This window comes from Schistocerca piceifrons, chromosome X (assembly GCF_021461385.2).
Source record: "Schistocerca piceifrons isolate TAMUIC-IGC-003096 chromosome X, iqSchPice1.1, whole genome shotgun sequence".
NCBI classification, from domain to species: Eukaryota; Metazoa; Arthropoda; class Insecta; order Orthoptera; family Acrididae; genus Schistocerca; species Schistocerca piceifrons.
The window spans coordinates 166686039-166708520 of NC_060149.1; positions in this window are offsets into that span (position 1 = coordinate 166686039).

Genomic DNA, 22482 nt, shown 5'->3' on the forward strand with positions numbered 1-22482 from the left:
TTGATGAAAGGAGAAAATATAAAAATGCAGTAAGTGAAACAGCCAAAAAGGAATACAAACGTCTCAAAAATGATATCGACAGGAAGTGCAAAATGGCTAAGCAGGGATGGCTAGAGGACAAATGTAAGGATGTAGAGGCCTATCTCACTAGGGGTAAGATAGATACCGCCTACAGGAAAATTAGAGAGACCTTTGGAGATAAGAGAACGACTTGTATGAATATCAAGAGCTCAGATGGAAACCCAGATCTAAGCAAAGAAGGGAAAGCAGAAAGGTGGAAGGAGTATATAGAGGGTCTATACAAGGGCGATGTACTTGAGGACAATATTATGGAAATGGAAGAGGATGTAGATGAAGATGAAATGGGAGATACGATACTGCGTGAAGAGTTTGACAGAGCACTGAAAGACCTGAGTCGAAACAAGGCCCCCGGAGTATACAATATTCCATTGGAACTACTGACGGCCGTGGGAGAGCCAGTCCTGACAAAACTCTACCATCTGGTGAGCAAGATGTATGAAACAGGCGAAATACCCTCAGACTTCAAGAAGAATATAATAATTCCAATCCCAAAGAAAGCAGGTGTTGACAGATGTGAAAATTACCGAACTATCAGCTTAATAAGTCACAGCTGCAAAATACTAACGCGAATTCTTTACAGACGAATGGAAAAACTAGTAGAAGCCAACCTCGGGGAAGATTAGTTTGGATTCCGTAGAAACACTGGAACACGTGAGGCAATACTGACCTTACGACTTATCTTAGAAGAAAGACTAAGGAAAGGCAAACCTACATTTCTAGCATTTGTAGACTTAGAGAAAGCTTTTGACAATGTTGACTGGAATACTCTCTTTCAAATTCTAAAGGTGGCAGGGGTAAAATACAGGGAGCGAAAGGCTATTTACAATTTGTACAGAAACCAGATGGCAGTTATAAGAGTCGAGGGACATGAAAGGGAAGCAGTGGTTGGGAAGGGAGTAAGACAGGGTTGTAGCCTCTCCCCAATGTTGTTCAATCTGTATATTGAGCAAGCAGTAAAGGAAACAAAAGAAAAACTCGGAGTAGGTATTAAAATTCATGGAGAAGAAATAAAAACTTTGAGGTTCGCCGATGACATTGTAATTCTGTCAGACACAGCAAAGGACTTGGAAGAGCAGTTGAATGGAATGGACAGTGTCTTGAAAGGAGGATATAAGATGAACATCAACAAAAGCAAAACAAGGATAATGGAATATAGTCTAATTAAGTCGGGTGATGCTGAGGGAATTAGATTAGGAAATGAGGCACTTAAAGTAGTAAAGGAGTTTTGCTATTTGGGGAGCAAAGTAACTGATGATGGTCGAAGTAGAGAGGATATAAAATGTAGGCTGGCAATGGCGAGGAAAGCGTTTCTGAAGAAGAGAAATTTGTTAACATCCAGTATTGATTTAAGTGTCAGGAAGTCATTTCTGAAAGTATTTGTATGGAGTGTAGCCATGTATGGAAGTGAAACATGGACGATAAATAGTTTGGACAAGAAGAGAATAGAAGCTTTCGAAATGTGGTGCTACAGAAGAATGTTGAAGATTAGGTGGGTAGATCACATAACTAATGAGGAAGTATTGAATAGGATTGGGGAGAAGAGAAGTTTGTGGCACAACTTGACCAGAAGAAGGGATCGGTTGGTAGGACATGTTCTGAGGCATCAAGGGATCACCAATTTAGTATTGGAGGGCAGCGTGGAGGGTAAAAATCGTAGGGGGAGACCAAGAGATGAATACACTAAGCAGATTCAGAAGGATGTAGGTTGCAGTAAGTACTGGGAGATGAAAAAGCTAGCACAGGATAGAGTAGCATGGAGAGCTGCATCAAACCAGTCTCAGGACTGAAGACCACAACAACACAACAACAACATACTCAAATTTACTTACTTAAAATTTATTCATGACCTTTCTGAAGTAACATAATAGTAAAATTTATTCATGACCTTTCTGATGTAGCATATATAGTATTAACACCATGAAAAATTCCCCTAAAGCTTAGTTAGTATTTTGCGCAGTTACATTATCCACTCCTCAAAACAATTAAAATTTTAAGGATGTCTAATTACCTCCACACACCAGACTTTGTGTGAACAATAATTACAATTAATCTAAATATGTTACATGAGAAACCCATCCAAAATATTAAAAATAACCTCTTTAAATTTCTCCTCAAATCATAGACTATGCACAATACAATTTATATTTCTCTCTTTCGTAAATGATGAAATTATTTACATTCTGCCTACCTCCATGCACCAAGATTTTTGTGGCCAGTATTAGCTCACCCATTGCACTATGTTATGCCTTCATACATTATTACACACATCTTGAAATCACCTACGTACCCTGAAGTGGAGACCGGGGAAAAAAGTAACAGGGTATGAAAGTAACATCCCTCCCTTACCTTCGCATGTAGCTTCGAAAATCACATGATTCAAACAATGTATTCCCTTCAGGTTTCCCAACTGCCTACCAATTATTGGCCAGTATTGGAGAGTCTCTGTTGAGTGTGGCGCAGTAAAACGTTTTTTCAGTGTCACATGTAAGTTTTTTCAATTTTCTTAGTTTTGTCATAACGGTGGCTTTACGCTGTAAACGTAAGTCTACTTTAATAATTTAACTATGTGAAACTCTCAGTTTTATGCCACCATTAGCAACTTTTTCATTACTTATATAGATTGTGTTTAAAATAGCAATTAAGCAGAAAAGTACAGTCGGGGACAAAAGAAACATTACTGCTGAGGACGAAAGTAACAGTGTTTCTATCGTCCCCATTGCTGAAAAAGTGTTATTAGTTGCAGGTCCTCTGTTTTCTTTATGTTTTCTTTTTTTTTCGTTAGCGAACAGTAAATTAGGTATGATGCTGTTAGGAGTAGCAGTGTCTTGGTGAACAAACTCCTTATTACTGAACAGACTCATTAATTACTTAGTTATTTCGTTAAAGGGAATTATGCCATGAATACGGGTTAGGACGACTACAAGAGGACTGGCTCCTACTACTGTATAACAAACTGTGGCAGATGATGTTGCAAATTATAATATAAGTATTAGAGCAGCAGCAAAGAAACACAATGTATGCCATGTGACATTACATTGGTACATTAAAAAGAAAGAGAAATGTATGAGTGATAGCAGCACACCAATGCTTCGTGTTGGTTATAGAAGTGTCAAACGAGTGTTCTCTGATGAACAACAAAAGCTTATAGCTGAATATGTGATTAAAGCGTCGGAGATATTTTACGGACTTTGCCCTAAGGATGTCCGCAAATTAGCTCACGAACTGGCAACAACAAACAATATACCAGTTCCATCAGCTTGGATGGACAATCAAACTGCTGGTCCAAACTGGTTTTCAGCATTCATGAAGAGGAATCCCCAGTTGCCTATTCAGTCGGATCAACCGACAAGTCTTGCTCGATCTACGAGCTTTAATCCAACAAATGTGAATGTCTTTTTCAACAACCTGGCTAGCATTATGGAGAGATATAAGTTAGAGCCCATGGACTTCTTGTATATGGACGAGACAGGTGTCACCACAGTTCAGAAACCAAACAGAATTGTTGCTAAACGGGGAATAAAGCAGGTAGGAGCTATCACGTCGGCTGAAAGAGGCACTCTTGTCACTGTTGGTATTGCCATCAACGCTCAGGGAAAGAGTACACCACCTCTCTTTGTATTCCCTCGCTTGAGATATCATGACCATTTTATTCTAGACGGCCCTATTGGTTGCATTGAAGCAGGAAATTCGAGTGGCTGGATGTAAGAGGAAGAATTTTTGTTATTCTTGCACCATTTCGTAAAATTTGCTACACGAACTCCTGTGCACAAATGTTTATTGCTTCTCGACAGTCACGAACCTCATATATCCATCAGAAGCCTGAATGTTTGCAAAAGCAAGGGGATTGTTTTGTTGTAATTCCCACCACACTGTACACACAGGATGCAGGCTCTAGACCGTGCAGTTTATTGTCCATTTAAAAAGATGGTGAATGCTTTTGCTGTCAACTGGATCAAGAATCATCCGCTAAAGATCATGCCAATTTATGACATCCCTTCAATTGTAGGGGAAGCACTTCCACTTGCTGTAACTCCCAAAATATTGCAGCAGGGTTCAACTGCACAGGCATAGTGCGATTTAATAGGAATGTGTTCAGTGAAATCGATGTTGTACCATCTTCTGTCACTGATGGTGCAACACAAGCTCTCAATTATGGAAAGCAAACTATGTCTTTTGCAGAATCATTAGCGATTTCTAGCGACCAATCTGAAGCTGGGAGGACATCTAATCCTGATCCAGTAGCAATATGCAAGAAAACACTTTCAAATGTCACAGCTTGTGATGCAGGACCTAGTGGTTTACATTCATCTTCTTCAGTTCGCGCAGCCTTTTCACCCGAAGGTGTTCGTCCGTTACCAAAAGCAGGTCCAAGGCAAGAAACAAGAAATGGAAGAAAAAGGAGAAAGTCTGCAATTTTGACCGACACTGCAGAGAAACTGCCCATAAAAGAAGAGCTAAAGGCCCATCCCTAGGCGAAAAAAGCGGAAAAGAAGCTAAATTTAAAAAGCAGCCGGCCAAGAGTGAGAAAGGAGAAAATCCTGAGGAATCGTCATCGGAAGACAGTGATAGGTACTGCCTTGTATGTATTAAGTCTTTACGCCACAGTCGTACCAAAGAGAAGTGGATTCAGTGTAGGGAATGTAAAGATTGGTCTCGTGTTGCTTGTACCACTGGGGGGGGGGGGGGGGGGGGGAGGGGGGGGGATATTTACGTGTGCCACAATTGTGAATCTGAATAGGACTAAGATATGCATTACTTTTCTCTTTTATTGACTCACTGAACATTTACTCATGTAACCTACCTGTGTTACTATCGTCCCCGGTAACGAGGACAGAAGTAACAGGTACATTGATGCCTTAAAATCTGTTTTACAAATACCACATATGTGTAATTTTGTGGAAACGTAATTCATTTTTGTTAGGAAAGCTTCAGAGAACACACACATCAGTTCCTTTTGTTTCAAAAGTTTATTGGGAGGTAATAAAAAATGCAATATGCAAAATGTTACTTTTGTCCCTGGTCTCCCCATACACAAACTCCCAAAGTTCTTAAAAACTACACTTGGAAATACACTTATATACATACTTTTATTTATACATACTGCGTTGTTTGAAGTGCTCCAATTCAATGCCTCTTTCTTTGTTCACAAATAGACTTGTACGTTTACATATAAAATTTTGTCAACCTGTGGAACACCATTTTTAAATCCAAGAAACTCATACTTACTTTCTTTATCAACATCGATCATTTCACTTACACACTGCACATTTTTAATTTCATCTGCCTCTAAACACCATTCCCTCAAAAGATCGTTATCAACATCCCTTCCTTTTTCCTGCATATTTATGGTACTCATTATGATTTCAGACCACACCTCAATTTCATTATACATTCCTAGGTTCTCCTGATCTACCTCCAAATCAACTGTAGAATTTAAATAATCCACAAAACCTGTCGTTTCATCTTGCTCTTTAGCATAAAATGTAATGTTCCCTTCGTCTGAAGTAACTAATCAGTAGCTCCAACCTGTTCACAGTTAATCACACAACTTACTTCACCTCCCTTAAACAAAACCTCACTTATTTCTGCCAAATCATTACAAACTTTATTACATTTAACTGCATTAGCATCCAGGGATATCCCATAAGCTTCATTACTTAAAACTTCCTTTACATCTGTAGAGACAGTATTAAAAAACAGCACGAATAACTCCATCAGTCTCCTCTGATACATCATACTAACTGCCACAACTGCATCACACCAAATCATACTTCACAGTACACTTGAATTCTGTCAACCTCAGCCTCTGTCACTTTACATTCTGACCTACCTTCTAAACATTATTTTCACTTTCATCTTTCAACATCAACTCATAATTCATGCTTTCATAAAGAGCTGTTGGTTCACTTCTATTAATAGAAATAAGTGCGAAAATTCGCTCCTCCAATATATCTAAATCAATAGCTTCAACCTTCATAACTTCAGCATCTAGAACATCACCTTTATCTCCCTTTAATACGATATCACCCACTTCCGCCGACTCAACTGAAGGCTGCTTCGTGGGGGCTGTTACATGCGATGGTGATACCTGAGTTACCTCAAGTGATACAATACAACATTCTATAAGTAAATATAGACACACACTCACACACACACAAATAAAAGGCATAATTACAGAGTACATATGCCTTGCTCCATCTGGCTAACTAGAACAATAACGTTTTGATGTGTATATGTAAAAAACAATACCACTTGACATTATGAACTCATATATATATATATATATATATATGGAGAAAGCGGCAAGAAAGATACACTGATTAAGAAAAAACGCACACACAACAAAAACTTACTTGGAGAATCGGTATGATCATCGTCATCGGTGTTTCTGTATGATACTAGCCTTCAAGGACTCAACAGAGGTCTGCGATGGCGTGACCAACAACTGAATACGTGGGGTGATGTTCACTCGCCAGCCCTCAGTGGGGTTGGAATATTAACTGATTCTAAAACAGCAAGAAAGACACTGGCTAAGCAAAAATATAGACACTCACGCACACACACAAGTAAAAAAGACACCTATGTAGAAGTTCTACATCATCATCATTGTCAAAATCATCAAGTTGTGGTGATGGGGTAAAGTTGATGCTCCAAGCCTAAGATGCTGGCGATGCCGAAAACTGGGTAGCAGCTTGCACATTAAGTGATTATGAAACAGAAGAAACCATACTGGTGAAGTAAAATAGGTGAAAAAATACAGGCACTTGTGCATGTACAAAGAGAGATGGAGGAAGGGACATACCCTCATCAGATAAAACAGCGTCAGTTTCCTGTAATGGTGTACCCACAGAGGTAGCCTGTAAAATAGAGTCATTCATCAGTCCCTTAAAAAAAAGTCTAGCAATATATAAAATAGAGAAAGACATACATGCACATATATAGAAATGGTGCTTATGTTCGAGATTTTTGTCCACCCCAACACATCTCACTAAATTAGCAAATGTCTCATGACTGAAGAGGTTAGATGGGACACTGTTCTCATCGACAACCCCCTCGAAATGCTGCTACTTGACCGCTTCTTGGTGGCAAATTCTATGAGAGAAGCATGCTAGAAGCAGACTGAGGAGAAAGTCCACTTGTTGAGCCATCTTATTCCAGGTGTGGAAGTACGAAACATGAATTTTCCTATATATGGTGCTATCCGTCATTGTAGGTCCCGTGAGACCGCGTCTGCAGCGCTATCTGCTTCCTGTAACGGCTAACGACGAATGCCAACACACACTAACCAAAGTTCCATACATTTGTATCTGTTTCAAACACGTAAACCTGTCGAGTTTTGTGCCTACGAACTCCGATTTGGGGACAGCATTGGTTTTCTGTTAACATTTGAAGAGAACTGCTGCAGAATCGCATCGAATGCAAATCGAACCTTTCGCCAAACATATTCTTGTTTCGAGTGGTTCAAAAAATTCAGAAGTTGTGATTTTGACGTGAGAAACGACCTGTGGGAAACCACCGAAAAGGTTCGAAGACAACGAATTGCAGGCTTTATTGGATGAATATGATACTCAGACTCAACAAGAACTTGCAGAACAATTGAATCTGACACAGAAAGCCGTTTCTCTCCTTTGAAAGCGATGGGAAAGGTGCAGAAACTGGGAAAATGGGTTTTGCAAGAACTGAGTGTAAGACAGCAAGCAAATCGAAAGACCACATGTAAAATGCTGCTCGCCAGATACAAAAGAAAGTCGTTCCTCTATTGAATGGTGACAGATGATGAAAAATGGATATATTTTGAGAATCGTAAGCGTCGTAAAACATGGGTGAATCCAGGCAAACCATCGACATACACTGCAAGACTAAATCGCTTTGGAAAGAATACAATGCTCTGTGTTTGGTGGGATCAGAAGGGTTTCATCTATCATGAGCTGCTAAAACCTGGTGAAACCGTTAATACTGATCGCTACCAACAGCAAATGACCGATTTAAATCGAGCATTACGTGAAAAACGACCGGCACATGGAAAAAGACAACACAAAATCATATTGATCCATGATAACGCCCCATCACACACATCAAAACGGGTTAGGGAAACGATCGAGGCGTTCAGTTGGGAAATACTAGACCATGTGGCTTATTCTCCAGACTTGACTCCATCCGATTATCATCTATTTGCGTCACTGGGACACGCTCTCGCTGAACAACGCTTCATTTCATATGAAAATGTACGAAAATGGCTCGCTGACTGGTTCAGTCCAAGATTAGATTAGATTAGACTAGATTAGATTAGTACTTGTTCCATAGACCATGAATACGACACTTCGTAATGATGTGGAACGTGTCGGGTTAATTAAAGGTGTCTATACAAGATGTTACATTACACAAAATATAATATTACATGACACTTAATATTTTTAATTTTTTGGGGGGGGGCGGGGAAATTACCCACTTACTATATCCCAAAATTCATCTAATAAGTAGAAGGAGTTGCCATTCAGAAATTCTTTTAATTTACTTTTAAATGCTATATGACTTTCTGTCTTACTTTTGATGCTATTAGGTAAGTGACCGAAGACTTTTGTGGCAGCATAATTTACCCTTTTCTGAGCCAAAGTTAGATTTAATCTTGAGTAGTGAAGATCATCCTTTATCCTAGTGCTGTAGCCATGTACACTGCTATTACTTTTGAATTCGTTCGGATTGTTAATAACAAATTTCATAAGTGAATATACATATTGTGAGGCTACAGTGAAGATTTCTAGCTCTTTAAATAAGTGTCTGCTGGATGATCTTAGATGAGCTCCAGCAATTATTCTGATTACATCCTTTTGTGCAATGAACACATTTTTACTCAATGATGAGTTACCCCAGAATAGGGTGCCATAAGAAAGCAGAGAATGGAAATAGGTGTGGTAAGCTAATTTACTCAGATGTATATCGCCAAAATTTGCAATGACCCTAATAGCATAAGTAGCTGAATTTAAACGTTTCAGCAGATATTTAGTGTGTTTTTTCCAGTTCAACTCCTCATCAATGCATACACCTAGAAATATTGAATATTCTACCTTAGCTACCGATTTCTGATCGAGGTCTATATTTATTAATGGTGTCATTCCATTTACTGTGTGGAACTGTATGTACTGTGTTTCGTCAAAGTTTAATGAGAGCCCATTTGCAGAGAACCACTTAATGATTTTCTGAAAAACATCGTTTACAATTTCATCAGTTAGTTCTTGTCTGTTGCGTCTGATAGCTATACGTGTACCATCGGCAAAAAGTACCAGCTTTGCATCTTCTTGAATAGAGAATGGCAAGTCATTAATATACAGGGCTATTACAAATGATTGAAGCGATTTCATAAATTCACTGTAGCTCCATTCATTGACATGTGGTCACGACACACTACAGATACGTAGAAAAACTCGTAATGTTTTGTTCGGCTGAAGCCGCACTTCAGGTTTCTGCCGCCAGAGCGCTCGAGAGCGCAGTGAGACAAAATGGCGACAGGAGCCGAGAAAGCGTATGTCGTGCTTGAAATGCACTCACATCAGACAGTCATAACAGTGCAACGACACTTCAGGACGAAGTTCAACAAAGATCCACCAACTGCTAACTCCATTCGGCGATGGTATGCGCAGTTTAAAGCTCCTGGATGCCTCTGTAAGGGGAAATCAACGGGTCGGCCTGCGGTGGGCGAAGAAACGGTTGAACGCGTGCGGGCAAGTTTCACGTGTAGCCCGCGGAAGTCGGCGAATAAAGCAAGCAGGGAGCTAGACGTACCACAGCCGACGGTTTGGAAAATCTTACGGAAAAGGCTAAAGCAGAAGCATTTCTTAAACAGGAGATTGGAAAACCGATGGATCAATCTTGGTGGAGATCATGATCAACAATTCATGTCATAGCCTCCACGCTCTCCCGACTTAACCCCATGCGATTTCTTTCTGTGGGGTTATGTGAAAGATTCAGTGATTAAACCTCCTCTACCAAGAAACGTGCCAGAACTGCGAGCTCGCATCAATGATGCTTTCGAACTCATTGATGGGGACATGCTGCGCCGAGGGTGGGAGGAACTTGATTATCAGCTTGATGTCTGCCGAATCACTAAAGGGGCACATATCGAACATTTGTGAATGCCTAAAAAAACTTTTTGAGTTTTTGTATGTGTGTGCAAAGCATTGTGAAAATATCTCAAATAATAAAATTATTGTAGAGCTGTGAAATCGCTTCAATCATTTGTAATAACCCTGTATATTAAGAACAGTAGAGGTGTAAGTAGGCTGTTTAGGTTTTTGTGTTGGTAACGCCATGTAGCGCTCTATATGAAAATCACTGACTGTGCTGTGTGCAGTCTGTGGCTGGTTTGCATTTTTGGAATTTGCTATTGTAGTGTTGGGCAGTTGGCTCTTAACAGCGCGTAGCGTTCTGCAGTTGGAGGTGAGTCGCCAGCAGTGGTGGATGTGGGGAGTGAGATGGCGGAGTTTTGAGAGTGGATGACGTGGACATGTGTCCATCAGAGAGAGTAAATTTGTAATACTGGATATCATGAACTGATATATATATTATGACTTTTGAACATTATTAAGGTAAATGCATTGTTTGTTCTCTATCAAAATCTTTCATTGGTTGACTATGCCTATCAGTAGTTAGTGCCATTCTTTTGTAGAAATTACTGAAAGTCAGAATGCGTTGCGCTAAAAATACTGTGTGTCAGTTTAGTGTTGATCAGAATAAGTAAAGAGAGAAATGTCTGAGTACTTTTAGTTCTGCTCAGCTATTTGAAAATCAAATATCGTAAAAGGTTTATCAGCACAGTAATTCAATAATTTTTCAAAGGGGATGTTTCAGAGGACCCAAGGCAATACCTTGCAGCACCCGATTCTTGATTGTTCCCCATTTTGAGAAATCACTAGTTTTTTGCACATTAGGTGAACTGATTATTTCAACTTTCTGCACTCTTCCAGTTAGGTATCATTTAAACCATTTGAGCACTGTCCCGTTCATACCATAGTAATTGAGTGTATCGAGAAATATTCCATGACTGACACAATCAAAAGCCTTTGAGAGATCACAAAAAATCCCAACGGGTGACTTTCGGTTAATCAGAGCATTTAATATTTCATTAGTGAAAGTATATATAGCATTTTCCGTTGAAAAACCTTTCTGGAAACCAAACTGACATTTTGTTAAAACTTTACAAAGGTGTGAAGCTACTGCACAACACATTACTTTTTAAAGAATTTTGGATAATGCAGTCAGAAGAGAGATTGGGCGGTAGTTGTTGACATCAGACGTATCTCTTTTTTAGGCAGTGGTTTAACAACGGCATACTTCAGTCTATCTGGGAAAATACCCTGCTTCAGAGAGCAATTACATATGCGGCTAAGAATCCCACTTATCTCTTGGGAACAAGCTTTTATTACCCTGCTGGAAATGCCATCGATTCCATGTGAGCTTTTATTCTTGGGAGAGTTTATTATCTTCCTAATTTCAGAAGGAGAGGTGGGTGGAATTTCAATTGTATCAAATTATGTGGGTAAGGCCTCTTCTGTTAACTGCCTTGCTTCTTCTAATGAACATGTAGATACTATTTTCTCTACAACATTTAAAAAATGATTATTCAAAACGTTTTTGACTTCCAACTTGTTGTTTGTCAAGTTTCCATTTGCTTTGATGGTAATGGCGTCATCCTGTATTCTTGGTTGCCCTGACTCCCTTGTAATAATATTCCAAATTGTTTTGATTTTATTATCAGAGGTATTAATCTCAGACACGATGCACATGCTTCTGGACTTTTTAATAACCTTTCTTAATGTAGCACAGTAGTTTTTATAATATTTGGCTGTTTCTGGATCATTACTCTTTCTTGTTGTTAGACACAGTTTCCTTTTGTGGTTACACGATATTTTTATTCCTTTAGTAACCCAAGGTTTTTTGCATGGTTTATTATAATTAGATTTAACTATGTTCTTGGGGAAACAGTTTTCATACTCTTACAAGTGTATCATGAAATAAGTTATATTTTAAATTAGCATCGGGTTCCTTGTACTCCTCATCCCAGTCTAACTGCTGAAGATTTTCCCTGAAATTTCTAATTGTTGAGTCATTAATTGAATGCACAACTTTGGAGGGTAGGTTTGAATTACTGAATGGAGCTATGTCACATACTATAACTAGCTGAGCACCATGATCAGAAAGGCCATTCTCAACAGGACAAGAATTTATGTTTTTAAACTTATCTTGGTCTATAAATGTGTTATCTATCAATGTGCTGCTGTCCTTTACTACCCGAGTAGGGAAATCAATGAAAGATGTCAAACTGAAAGAACCAAGCAAGACTTCCAGGTCATTCTTCCTATTACACTCTTTCAGTGAATCAACATTGAAGTCACCAATAATTTGCTTTTCCCTATCTGACAGATAGCACAACAAGGCATCCAAGTTTTCCAGGAATAAATGAAAGTTTCCTGAAGGGGACCTATATACTGTTACAATTATAAAAGAGCCCTCCTTCAGTTTAAGTTGACAGGCATATGTTTCTATATGTTGCTCTAGACAAAACTTTTTTGTATCTAAGCTTTTTACACAGTGATAACTTTTGACATATATGGCAACTTCTCCTCTCACCTTATTCTCTCTACTCATATGTGCAGCTAGTTTATAACCACTGATATTTACCTTTTCCATATCAGACACAATGTGATGCTCAGACAGGCATAGTTTATCTATTACATTATCAGATTCGATGTCATCTAAAGAAACCAGGAGCTCATCTACTTTATTCTTCAATCATTATTTTTTACTTTACTTTTGTGAAAATCTACTTTTTTCTTTAATCCACCAGTATTTTGGTTAAATATGCTAATATTATTATTTACTTTACTGTTGTGGTGAGTTTTGGATCTTTTTAGCACCTGCTTGCTTGAACTTCTCGTTGGACACTGATATTAGTCTAAAAAAGAGGTACATCCATGAGTAATAGTGTCGACCCTTATGGATTTCGCTAACAACACTGCCAGTTTACCCTTCCCTTTCCTATTGAGGTGTAGGCAATGCCTTGTGAAATCCCCCCTATCAAAGCCTCGACAGGATCCAATCCAATGTCTGACGGAGTGGCCACCCTATGCAACTGATCCAACCCTGTATTTACCCTCCTGACAGAACGATTCAACTGGGGCTGATCATGCCGCACAAAACTGCTTTTCGGCGTGGCATTCATAGCCTGCCGGAGAGGTGGGAGTAATGTATAAATAGCAATGGAGATTATTTTGAATAAAATATTATTTATCAGTTTCAAACAATAGACATGTAATTATTGAAACCAAATTCCGGTTTCATACTTCTCCACCTGGTATACTCTCGATTATTGGAGAGGTGGTGGAGGATGTTGGGGTGGTGTCAGGGGTAAAATCCCATCAGTAAGCCTGTTATTTTCGGCTGGAGTTGTAGCAAGCTCACTACAGATCCCTAGGGGAAGAGTGTTTGTGAAATAAGGAGTAATTTATTTATAATCCAATTAAATAGTTGTCCATTGCACATATATAACAATTCTTCTTCTTCACTCTCAGGTGATGGAGTGGAGGACGCCCATAACTTTGTAGATCTCTTACAGAGGCGTTCTTGTAAACCTTACATGTCCATAAAGATTTCACAGTATTTCTCACGTAAACAGTCAAGTCTGTATGATCTAAATTTCTATGTAATGTCACTAGATCTTCAAAAATCATTCAGTTTTCTTCCCAATTGATGCCGTGATAATATCGGCTCAACCATGACATATTTTTACGTATTTTGAGGCAGTTGATGTCTTTGAAAGCTGTACTTGGAGCCAAGATCGTTAAAAATGTGGTAGCTCGCTCCTTGTTCATAAAGGCGAAAAATACCATGTCTTTAAGAACGAAACGCCAATATTCATCAGGAAAGCCTTACACGTCGATTACAATGTTAGTTGTTTGAGGTTCCATCGTGAAATGTTTTACTTGTTGCGCTATACCTATTAATTTATACAAGTCTGTGCACAATTCTGGTAAGTGGGCAGTAGTTGATGATCCAATCATGTATTCATGGAAATTTTTAGAGACTTCAAATTCAGTATAAATGTCAATACGACAACCCTACACTGATTCATTCTGTTTGGAGCAAGTTATAAAGATAAATTGGAGCTAGCTCCTTAAATTACTTTGGACTGAGCGGGCAACCCTCATTCTCTTCACTCTCATAATATGCAGGACGAAACCTAGTGTGCATATCAAAAAGCGGCTGCATACATATTAGACCAATCTTGGTGTAAGTTGTCATATGGATAAAATTCAGTATTTAAGTATACCCGAGCTTTTGTTAAACTACATTTGTCAAATTCATTTGAATCGCGTTTCAGGTTCACTTTCCCATCAGTTTCAAATGCAATGACAATAAATCGACGTGTTTGTAACAGGACAGGTCTCTTAAAAGTCCATTATTGTTGGGATGAGCTGGAGAGTAGAGGTTATTCAAACAGCTCCCATGATCTGAAATTTAAAAGCAGTTGAATCCCAAATCTAAGTATTTTTTACGTTTCAAGCATTCTTCATTGATTACAGAGACATGGAGCACCTGCCAAATTAATTTCTTGAGCACAGTCTTGTTCTCTCCTCCATTGGAACCCTTGATGTATTCATTACTGTCTCTTCCACTTCTTACTAATGTAAGTTCCTGCTCCACATTAACTAGAATCCTCCTCATATCCTCAATGTATCCCCTGAGCGTTTTGAGAGGTATGCATGCACTAAAGACCTTGTACTCATTTGCTTGTGCCAGTTTATCTATAAACTCTTCTGCATTATCTATACCGTTCAAGTCTGATTTTGATGCTGACATTTAAGTTTTTCAGATTGATGTGATACCTCTCCTCATCGTGAAATGAATCTCTGAAGAGCAGCAATGAAAGCTTGGGAGGACAAATCAGTGACAAGCTCGATGTGTTCTGCCTTTGTTGCCATGAAAAAGAACAAGGCAATGTTGACCTTTGTCCTAGTTTTGCTCCTCTTTCCTCCATTCCTTACTTGTATTGACCCTCCATAGTCAACCCCACAATTAAGGAAAGGTCTGCTTTGCTCCACATGCACTGAAGGAAGTTGTCCCATGAGTTGTGTTGTAGTCATTGCCTTCAAGCGCTAGCAAGGAAGGCACTTGTGCATTATTTACCTGATTACAGATTTTCCATTTGCTATCCATGACCTTTGTTTTAGGCTTGCTAACAGCAGCTGAGATCCTGCATCCAACAAACTAAGATGCTCAGGAGGAAGAATCATGAGGTGCTTCTGACTGTAAGAAACTTTTGATTGTTCCAATCTGCCGCCCACCCTTAACAACTGTTCCCCGTCCTGGAGGGGTTGAAGTGAGTTCAGTTTGCTTTTCTTGGGGATTGGTCGGTCATTTGTAGTTCTTCAATTTCCTTGTAATAATCTTGCTGTTGCAACATGCGAATGACTGCCTTCGATAGTGTGTGAAGTTCTCCTGGTGTTAGATTTGCCTCTTAGTGGGTTGCCACTTTTAAGAATAATGTTGGGCTGTCTCGTTCACAATGCAAGTAGTTGCGAGTAAGTAAACATGTTGAAAACATTTCTCCGATGCGTCAGCTGCATACTTCATGGTGTTAATAGGCCATGCTGATGGTGGCTGATACAGCCAGCAAGGACCTGTCCACCATAGCCTACTGTCACCTAGCTGTTGTGGTGCAGTTCCTCTCGAAATGATGTCAGCAGGATTGCTCTTAGAGGATACGTGGTTCCAGTCCTCTACTGCAGAGAATTGCTGAATTTCAGAGACACAATTTCCAACAAACTTTTTCCATGACGTTGGTTCTTTTGCTAACCATGTTAAGACAGCAGTAGAATCTGTCCAAGAGAAAGGTTTTGGCGATGTTTAAGTGTACCCCAGATTTAACCTTCTCCATTAATCTATTCAGTAATAGGGCTGCACACATATCAAGTACTGGCAATGACATTTGCTTGATTAGTGCTACTCGGGATTTCGAAGTTAAAAGCTTGATTGAGAAATTATTTTCTTCACAGACGCTTATAAGCTGAATGCAGGTTCCAGATGCTTGCTCGGAGGCATCTGAGAATCCATGTAGCTCCAGCCACTTTACTCCGTTCCTGATCACTCTTCGTTCGATATGAATGCTAATCAGTAATGGTAGGTGATTATTCACCTTTCCCCATTGTGGCTTCAGGTCATCTGGTAACGGCGTGTCCCTTTCTATTTGTCTTGCCAGAGGTGTTGCAGAAAAACTTTGCAAGTCACTACCACAGGTCCCAGAAGTCCCAATTGATAGAATATGGAGGTAATCCAAGAAAGTATACGTCGTTTAGAAACGCTTGCGTTATTATTTTCTGCATTGGAAGGTATCGCTATGAGGATCCAAAGTCTTCACTGTTTCTTGCTGCTCGTTGCCCAGACACCATGGTATTTGCACTTCACGACGTTCAGGTGGCATATTTTCCAGCGAAGTTGAATCATTTGCACACCATTTACGAAGAGGAAACTCTACATTGTGAAGTAATCTAACAAGCTCTTCCTACAGACTGAGTGCCTCCTCTATTGTGTCATCTCCACTCAAAACATCATCTACATAAAAATCCATTTCTATTGTGGTTGCAGCCCTTTGATATGTTCTCTCATCTTCTGCTAGTTACGTTGTGGCCGAGCGGTTCTAGGCCCTTCAGTCCGGAACCGCGCAACTGCTACGTCACAGGTTCGCATCCTGCCTCGGGCATGGATGTATGTGATGTCCTTAGGTTAGTTAGGTTTAAGTAGTTCTAAGTTCTAGGGGACTCATAACCTCAAATGTTAAGTCCCATAGTGTTCAGAGCCATTTGAACCATTTTCTGCTAGTTGTAATAGACTTCTTGTTGCTAAAAAGGGCGCTGCTGCTGTACCATAAGTGACTGTTGTCAAACGATAATCTTTGATTGATTCGTTGGGAGACTCACGCCATAGAATTTCTTTGTAGGTCTTGATCTACGTTTACGACTTCAATCTGTCAATACATTTTTGTAATGTCAGCAGTGAAAGCGTATCTGTGTGTTCAGAACCGCAGGACAATTGAATGTAAGTCATCTTGTACTGTTGGTCCAACTATCAGTATGTCATTGAGGGAAGTGTTCGATGATGTCTTTGCTGAGGCATTAAACACTACTCGAAGTTTAGTAGTACTGCTTGATTCTTTAAGCACTACGTGATGTGGCATGTAATACGTGCAGTTCTCCGTATCTGTGGTCACCAGTTCCGTATGATCCAAATCTTCATATTGTCTCATAAATCTGACATACTGTGTCCTTAATTCTGGCTGTCACTGTAGCCTTCTCCCTAAGCGTTGTAAGCAGCCTGTCGCATTATTTACGGACTCTCCCAGTCCTGCATGATTATCTTTCACTGGTAGTTTCACCACGAATCTACCATTTGCATTCCATTAAATGGTTTTCGCAAAATACTCCTCACATAATCGCTCTTCTTTTGTGTGCACAGAAACAGACTTCATTACTTCTTGCTGCCAGAACCTGTCGACCTGAATGTTAAGTTTGGTGTTGCGTGCAAGGCATGACAGTACTTTACGAGCATTGGACTTAACTGAATGAGGATGTATCTTTCTGACATAATCCAACCAAATGATGTTTCCTGTAAGGTTGGGTGGTTATCTCTTTTCAGTTGACCAGGGCGCAATACATCAAAAAAGATCGATGCTCCAAGCATAAGATCAATCTCACCAGGTTTGTTAAATGATGGGTCTGATAACCTTACGTGATTAGGAAACTGTCAGATGGAGGTTTCAAGAGACACTGTTGGGTGTCGCCCTGTTATACGCGGTAGTAATGCACAGACAACATGTGTTCCGTAGTCAACAGCTCTTGAGGAAATGTACACGCTGTAAACGTGCGACTATTCTACTGTTTGAACATCGCTGATGACAGTTATTGGTATCGGCTGTAGACTGTGCTGTAGTCCCATCCGATCTGCTAAGCTCCTAGACATAAAGTTCATGTGTGAGGCACTGTCAAGAAGTGCCCTGCATTTCTACACCTTCCCATTTTTGTCAGCGACGTTTACAAGTGCAGTAGATAATAACACTTCCGCACGTTGGTGGTCTCCTTTCACTGTGTAGTATATTTGCAGTTATTGTTCATGCGTTTCTCGGTTTCTGCTATCACTATTACTGGCTTGTTCCTTTGCAATAATGCGTTGTGGTGCTTGTTACAAATGCAGCATTCCTTCTGCCTGTGATTCGAGCCCAGACAGTTGAAACAGAATTTTTGTCTGTTCAGGAAGTCTATTGTGCTAACCGTATCGCTCTCTTTGAACTTAGGACACCTACTTAGCTTATGCGTTGAGTTGCAGAACGCACAGTCGGGAGCGAGGAGTGTACGTTGAGAACTGTACCCTTCAGCCTTAGTATGCTGCGCGACCGACTGTTGGGACAGGGGCAGCATTTTTCTGGATGAATGTGCTCTAACGTTTAAAACCCGTTTCTAGTAATGCCACCAGATCTTTCAGGCAAGGGAATGTGGTGTCAGCTGTTTTACATTCCCACTGTTTCCTCAGAGTCACACTAATGTGATCCAACAAAATGTGCGAGAGCAATATTTCATGCAATGGAATGCCGACCTGCATTACGTCGATGGCGTTCAGATTTCTCATTAGTTGATTAATTAACATCCATAAGTCCTTAAAAGATTGCTGGCCGAGGTGGCCGAGTGGTTCTAGGCGCTACAGTCTGGAGCCGCGCGACCGCTACGGTCGCAAGTTCGATTCCTGCCTCGGGCATGGATGTGTGTGATATCCTTAGGTTAGTTAGGTTTAAGTAGTTCTAAGTTCTAGGGGACTGATGACCTTAGAAGTTAAGACCCATAGTGGTTCAAGAAAATGGCTCTGAGCACTATTGGACTTAACATCTGTGGTCATCAGTCCCCTAGAACTTAGAACTACTTAAACCTAACTAACCTAAGGGCATCACACAGATCAATGCCCGAGGCAGGATACGAACCTGCGACCGTAACGGTCACGCAGTTCCAGACTGAAGCGCCTAGAACCGCATGGCCACACGGGCCATTTGGACCATTTGAACCTTAAAAGATTCAACTTCGTTGTTTGGCAAATTCAGAAGTTCTTTTAAATGCAAATCAACAATTAACTTGGGATTGTCATACCTCTGAACGATAAAGTCCCATGCAGTCTTAAAGTTACTTCATGTAACAGGTAAGTTTTCCACCAGCTTACAGATTCACCAGACAAACATGACAATAAATAATAATATCGCTGGACATCAGTTAAGGTTTCATTGCTAGTAACTAGTGCCTTAAGGGTATCGAAGAAACGCATGAATTCTGCTATGTTACCATTGAATTTTGGTAATGATATTGCTGGGAGCTTTATTTCATGTCCACTGCATGAACTTGCAGTCTTAGGTGGTAACACAACAATTGATCGGAGCAGTGTCTTTGACTCTAAATTTAAGCACAAGTCTTCAAATGACTCTCTGTCTTCATCAAGAGATTCTTCTACATAGTTAATCTCTAACTGAGTTTGGATGTCGTTTTATTCATCTTTGCTTGTATTTAGCAGTGACTGCCTTACTCTGATGTCGTTGAGATTGGATCCTTCATGATAGCTATTAACAAATGTGGGGAGTCTATTCAAAAAAGTGGTTCAAATGGCTCTGAGCACTGTGGGACTCAACTGCTGAGGTCATTAGTCCCCTAGAACTTGGAACTAGTTAAACCTAACTAACCTAAGGACATCACAAACATCCATGCCCGAGGCAGGATTCGAACCTGCGACCGTAGCGGTCTTGCGGTTCCAGACTGCAGCGCCTTTAACCGCACGGCCACTTCGGCCGGCGGAGTCTATTCACTTGTGACTTGATTACTGCTCTTTTCTTAATTAAATTTCGTTTATTGGCAGGATCCATGTTTCAGCAGATTAGCACAAAGGATAATAGATTAAGGAAATAGAGCCAGGCTGCTCACAGGGCAGGATGACGGTACCTGTAGAGCACTGACACGGGTGCAGCTGCTGGCGGAGACGGCGACGGACGGCGCTCGCTGATGCGCTAGTGTTGTGTTATTGGAACTGCTTGGCTGTGTTACTACGTCTGCTGGCTTGAGATGCACTTCACAACACGATTCTCGCGGCGTTTGTATCTTGGACAGCTCTAGTGCGGACGTCTGTCACTACTGATGCTTGAGATAAATGCTGAGCGTATGCTAATCTCTTGACTGGAATCCTCTCTTTCAAATTCTGAAGGTGGCACGGGTAAAATACAGGGAGCGAAAGGCTATTTACAATTTGTACAGAAAGCAGATGGCAGTTATAAGAGTCGAGGGACATGAAAGGGAAGCAGTGGTTGGGAAGGGAGTGGGACAGGGTTGTAGCCTCTCCCCGATGCTATTCAATCTGTGTATTGAGCAAGCAGTAAAGTAAATAAAATAAAAGTTCGGAGTAGGTATTAAAATCCATGGAGAAGAAATAAAAACTTTGAGGTTCGCCGATGACATTGTAATTCTGTCAGAGACAGCAAAGGACTTGGAAGAGCAGTTGAACGGGATGGACAGTGTCTTGAAAGGAGGGCATAAGATGAACATCAACAAAAGCAAAACGAGGATAATGGAATGTAGTCGAATTAAGTCGGGTGATGCTGAGGGAATTAGACTAGGAAATGAGACAGTTAAAGTAGTAAAGGAGTTTTGCTATTTGGGGAGCAAAGTAACTGATGATGGTCGAAGTAGAGACGATATAAAATGTAGACTGGCAATGGCAAGGAAAGCGTTTCTGAAGAAGAGAAATTTGTTAACCTGGAGTATTGATTTAAGTGTCAGGAAGTCGTTTCTGAAAGTATTTGTATGGAGTGTAGCCATGTATGGAAGTGAAACATGGACGATAAATAGTTAAGACAAGAAGAGAACAGAAGCTTTCGAAATGTGGTGCTACAGAAGAATGCTGAAGATTAGATGGGTAGATCATATAACAAATGAGGAGGTATTGAATAGGATTGGGGAGAAGAGAAGTTTGTGGCACAACTTGACTAGAAGAAGGGATCGGTTGGTAGGACATGTTCTGAGGCATCAAGGGATCACCAATTTAGTACTGGAGGGCAGCGTGGAGGGTAAAAATCGTAGAGGGAGACCAAGAGATGAATACACTAAACAGATTCAGAAGGATGTAGGCTGCAGTAGGTACTGGGAGATGAAGCAGCTTGCACAAGATAGAGTAGCATGGAGAGCTGCATCAAACCAGTCTCAGGACTGAAGACCACAACAACAACAATGCTAGTCTCAGAGAATCACACAGAAGGCCACGATAACCGGATACTCGTAATTCGTGGCACATGAAAATCAAAGCACTTAACTTTTGTGCTGGAACATGTTCGAATAGTTGTATCCGCGCCCGGAGGACCAAAATGTAGGCAGCCGCAAAAGGCGCGGTAATTCTGCGCTGCCTAGCTCTTTCCACAGTCCACACAAATGCATACACTTGTTGCAAAGGAAGGGCGGTTGAAAATGAAAGTACATGATTGGTAAAAGTGGACTGTATTTAGACACAACAGTGCGAGACATAGTTACGGATGCGCGTGCGCAGATTGGAGATCACAGCCTGTCTCCCCTGTCCTGGCCAGTTCCGGTCGTACATTGTGTGGACAGTCGGGCAGAAAAAATTCTTACTTGCAGCGAGTGTCCGGTCGCTACTGTGCCCTTGTGGCACCTTGCACCAATACAGAACAACCATTTTAATATGGCTGCATTTAGAAGCTTTTTGTCACATACATCAATTGGCCTGATTTTTGTTGTCCTGTGGACGGAACCGTTGTACAAGACAGTGATTTGTGGGAGGATATCAGCTCATTCAAAGGAACCATGAAGGTAGAGAGAGATTGGATTAGATTAGATGAGTACTTGTTCCATAGATCATGAATATGACACTTTGTAATGATGTGGAACGTGTCAGGTTAATAAAAGCTGTCTATACAAGATATTACATTAGACAAAATATTACATGACATTCAATATTAATTTTTTTTATGGGAGGTTGGTGAATTACTCACTTACTATATCCCAAAATTCATCTAATGAATAGGAGTTGCCATTAAGAAATTCTTTTAATTTCCTTTTAAATGCTATATGGCTATCTGTCAGACTTTCGATGCTATTAGGTAAGTGACCAAAGACTTTTGTGGCAGCATAATTTACCCCCTTCTGAGCCAAAGTTAGATTTAACCTTGAGTAGTGAAGATCATCCTTTCTCCTAGTGTTGTAGCCATGTACACTGCTATTACTTTTGAATTCGTTCGGATTGTTAATGACAAATTTCATAAGTGAATATATATATTGTGAGGCTACAGTGAAGATTTCTATCTCTTTAAATAAGTGTCTG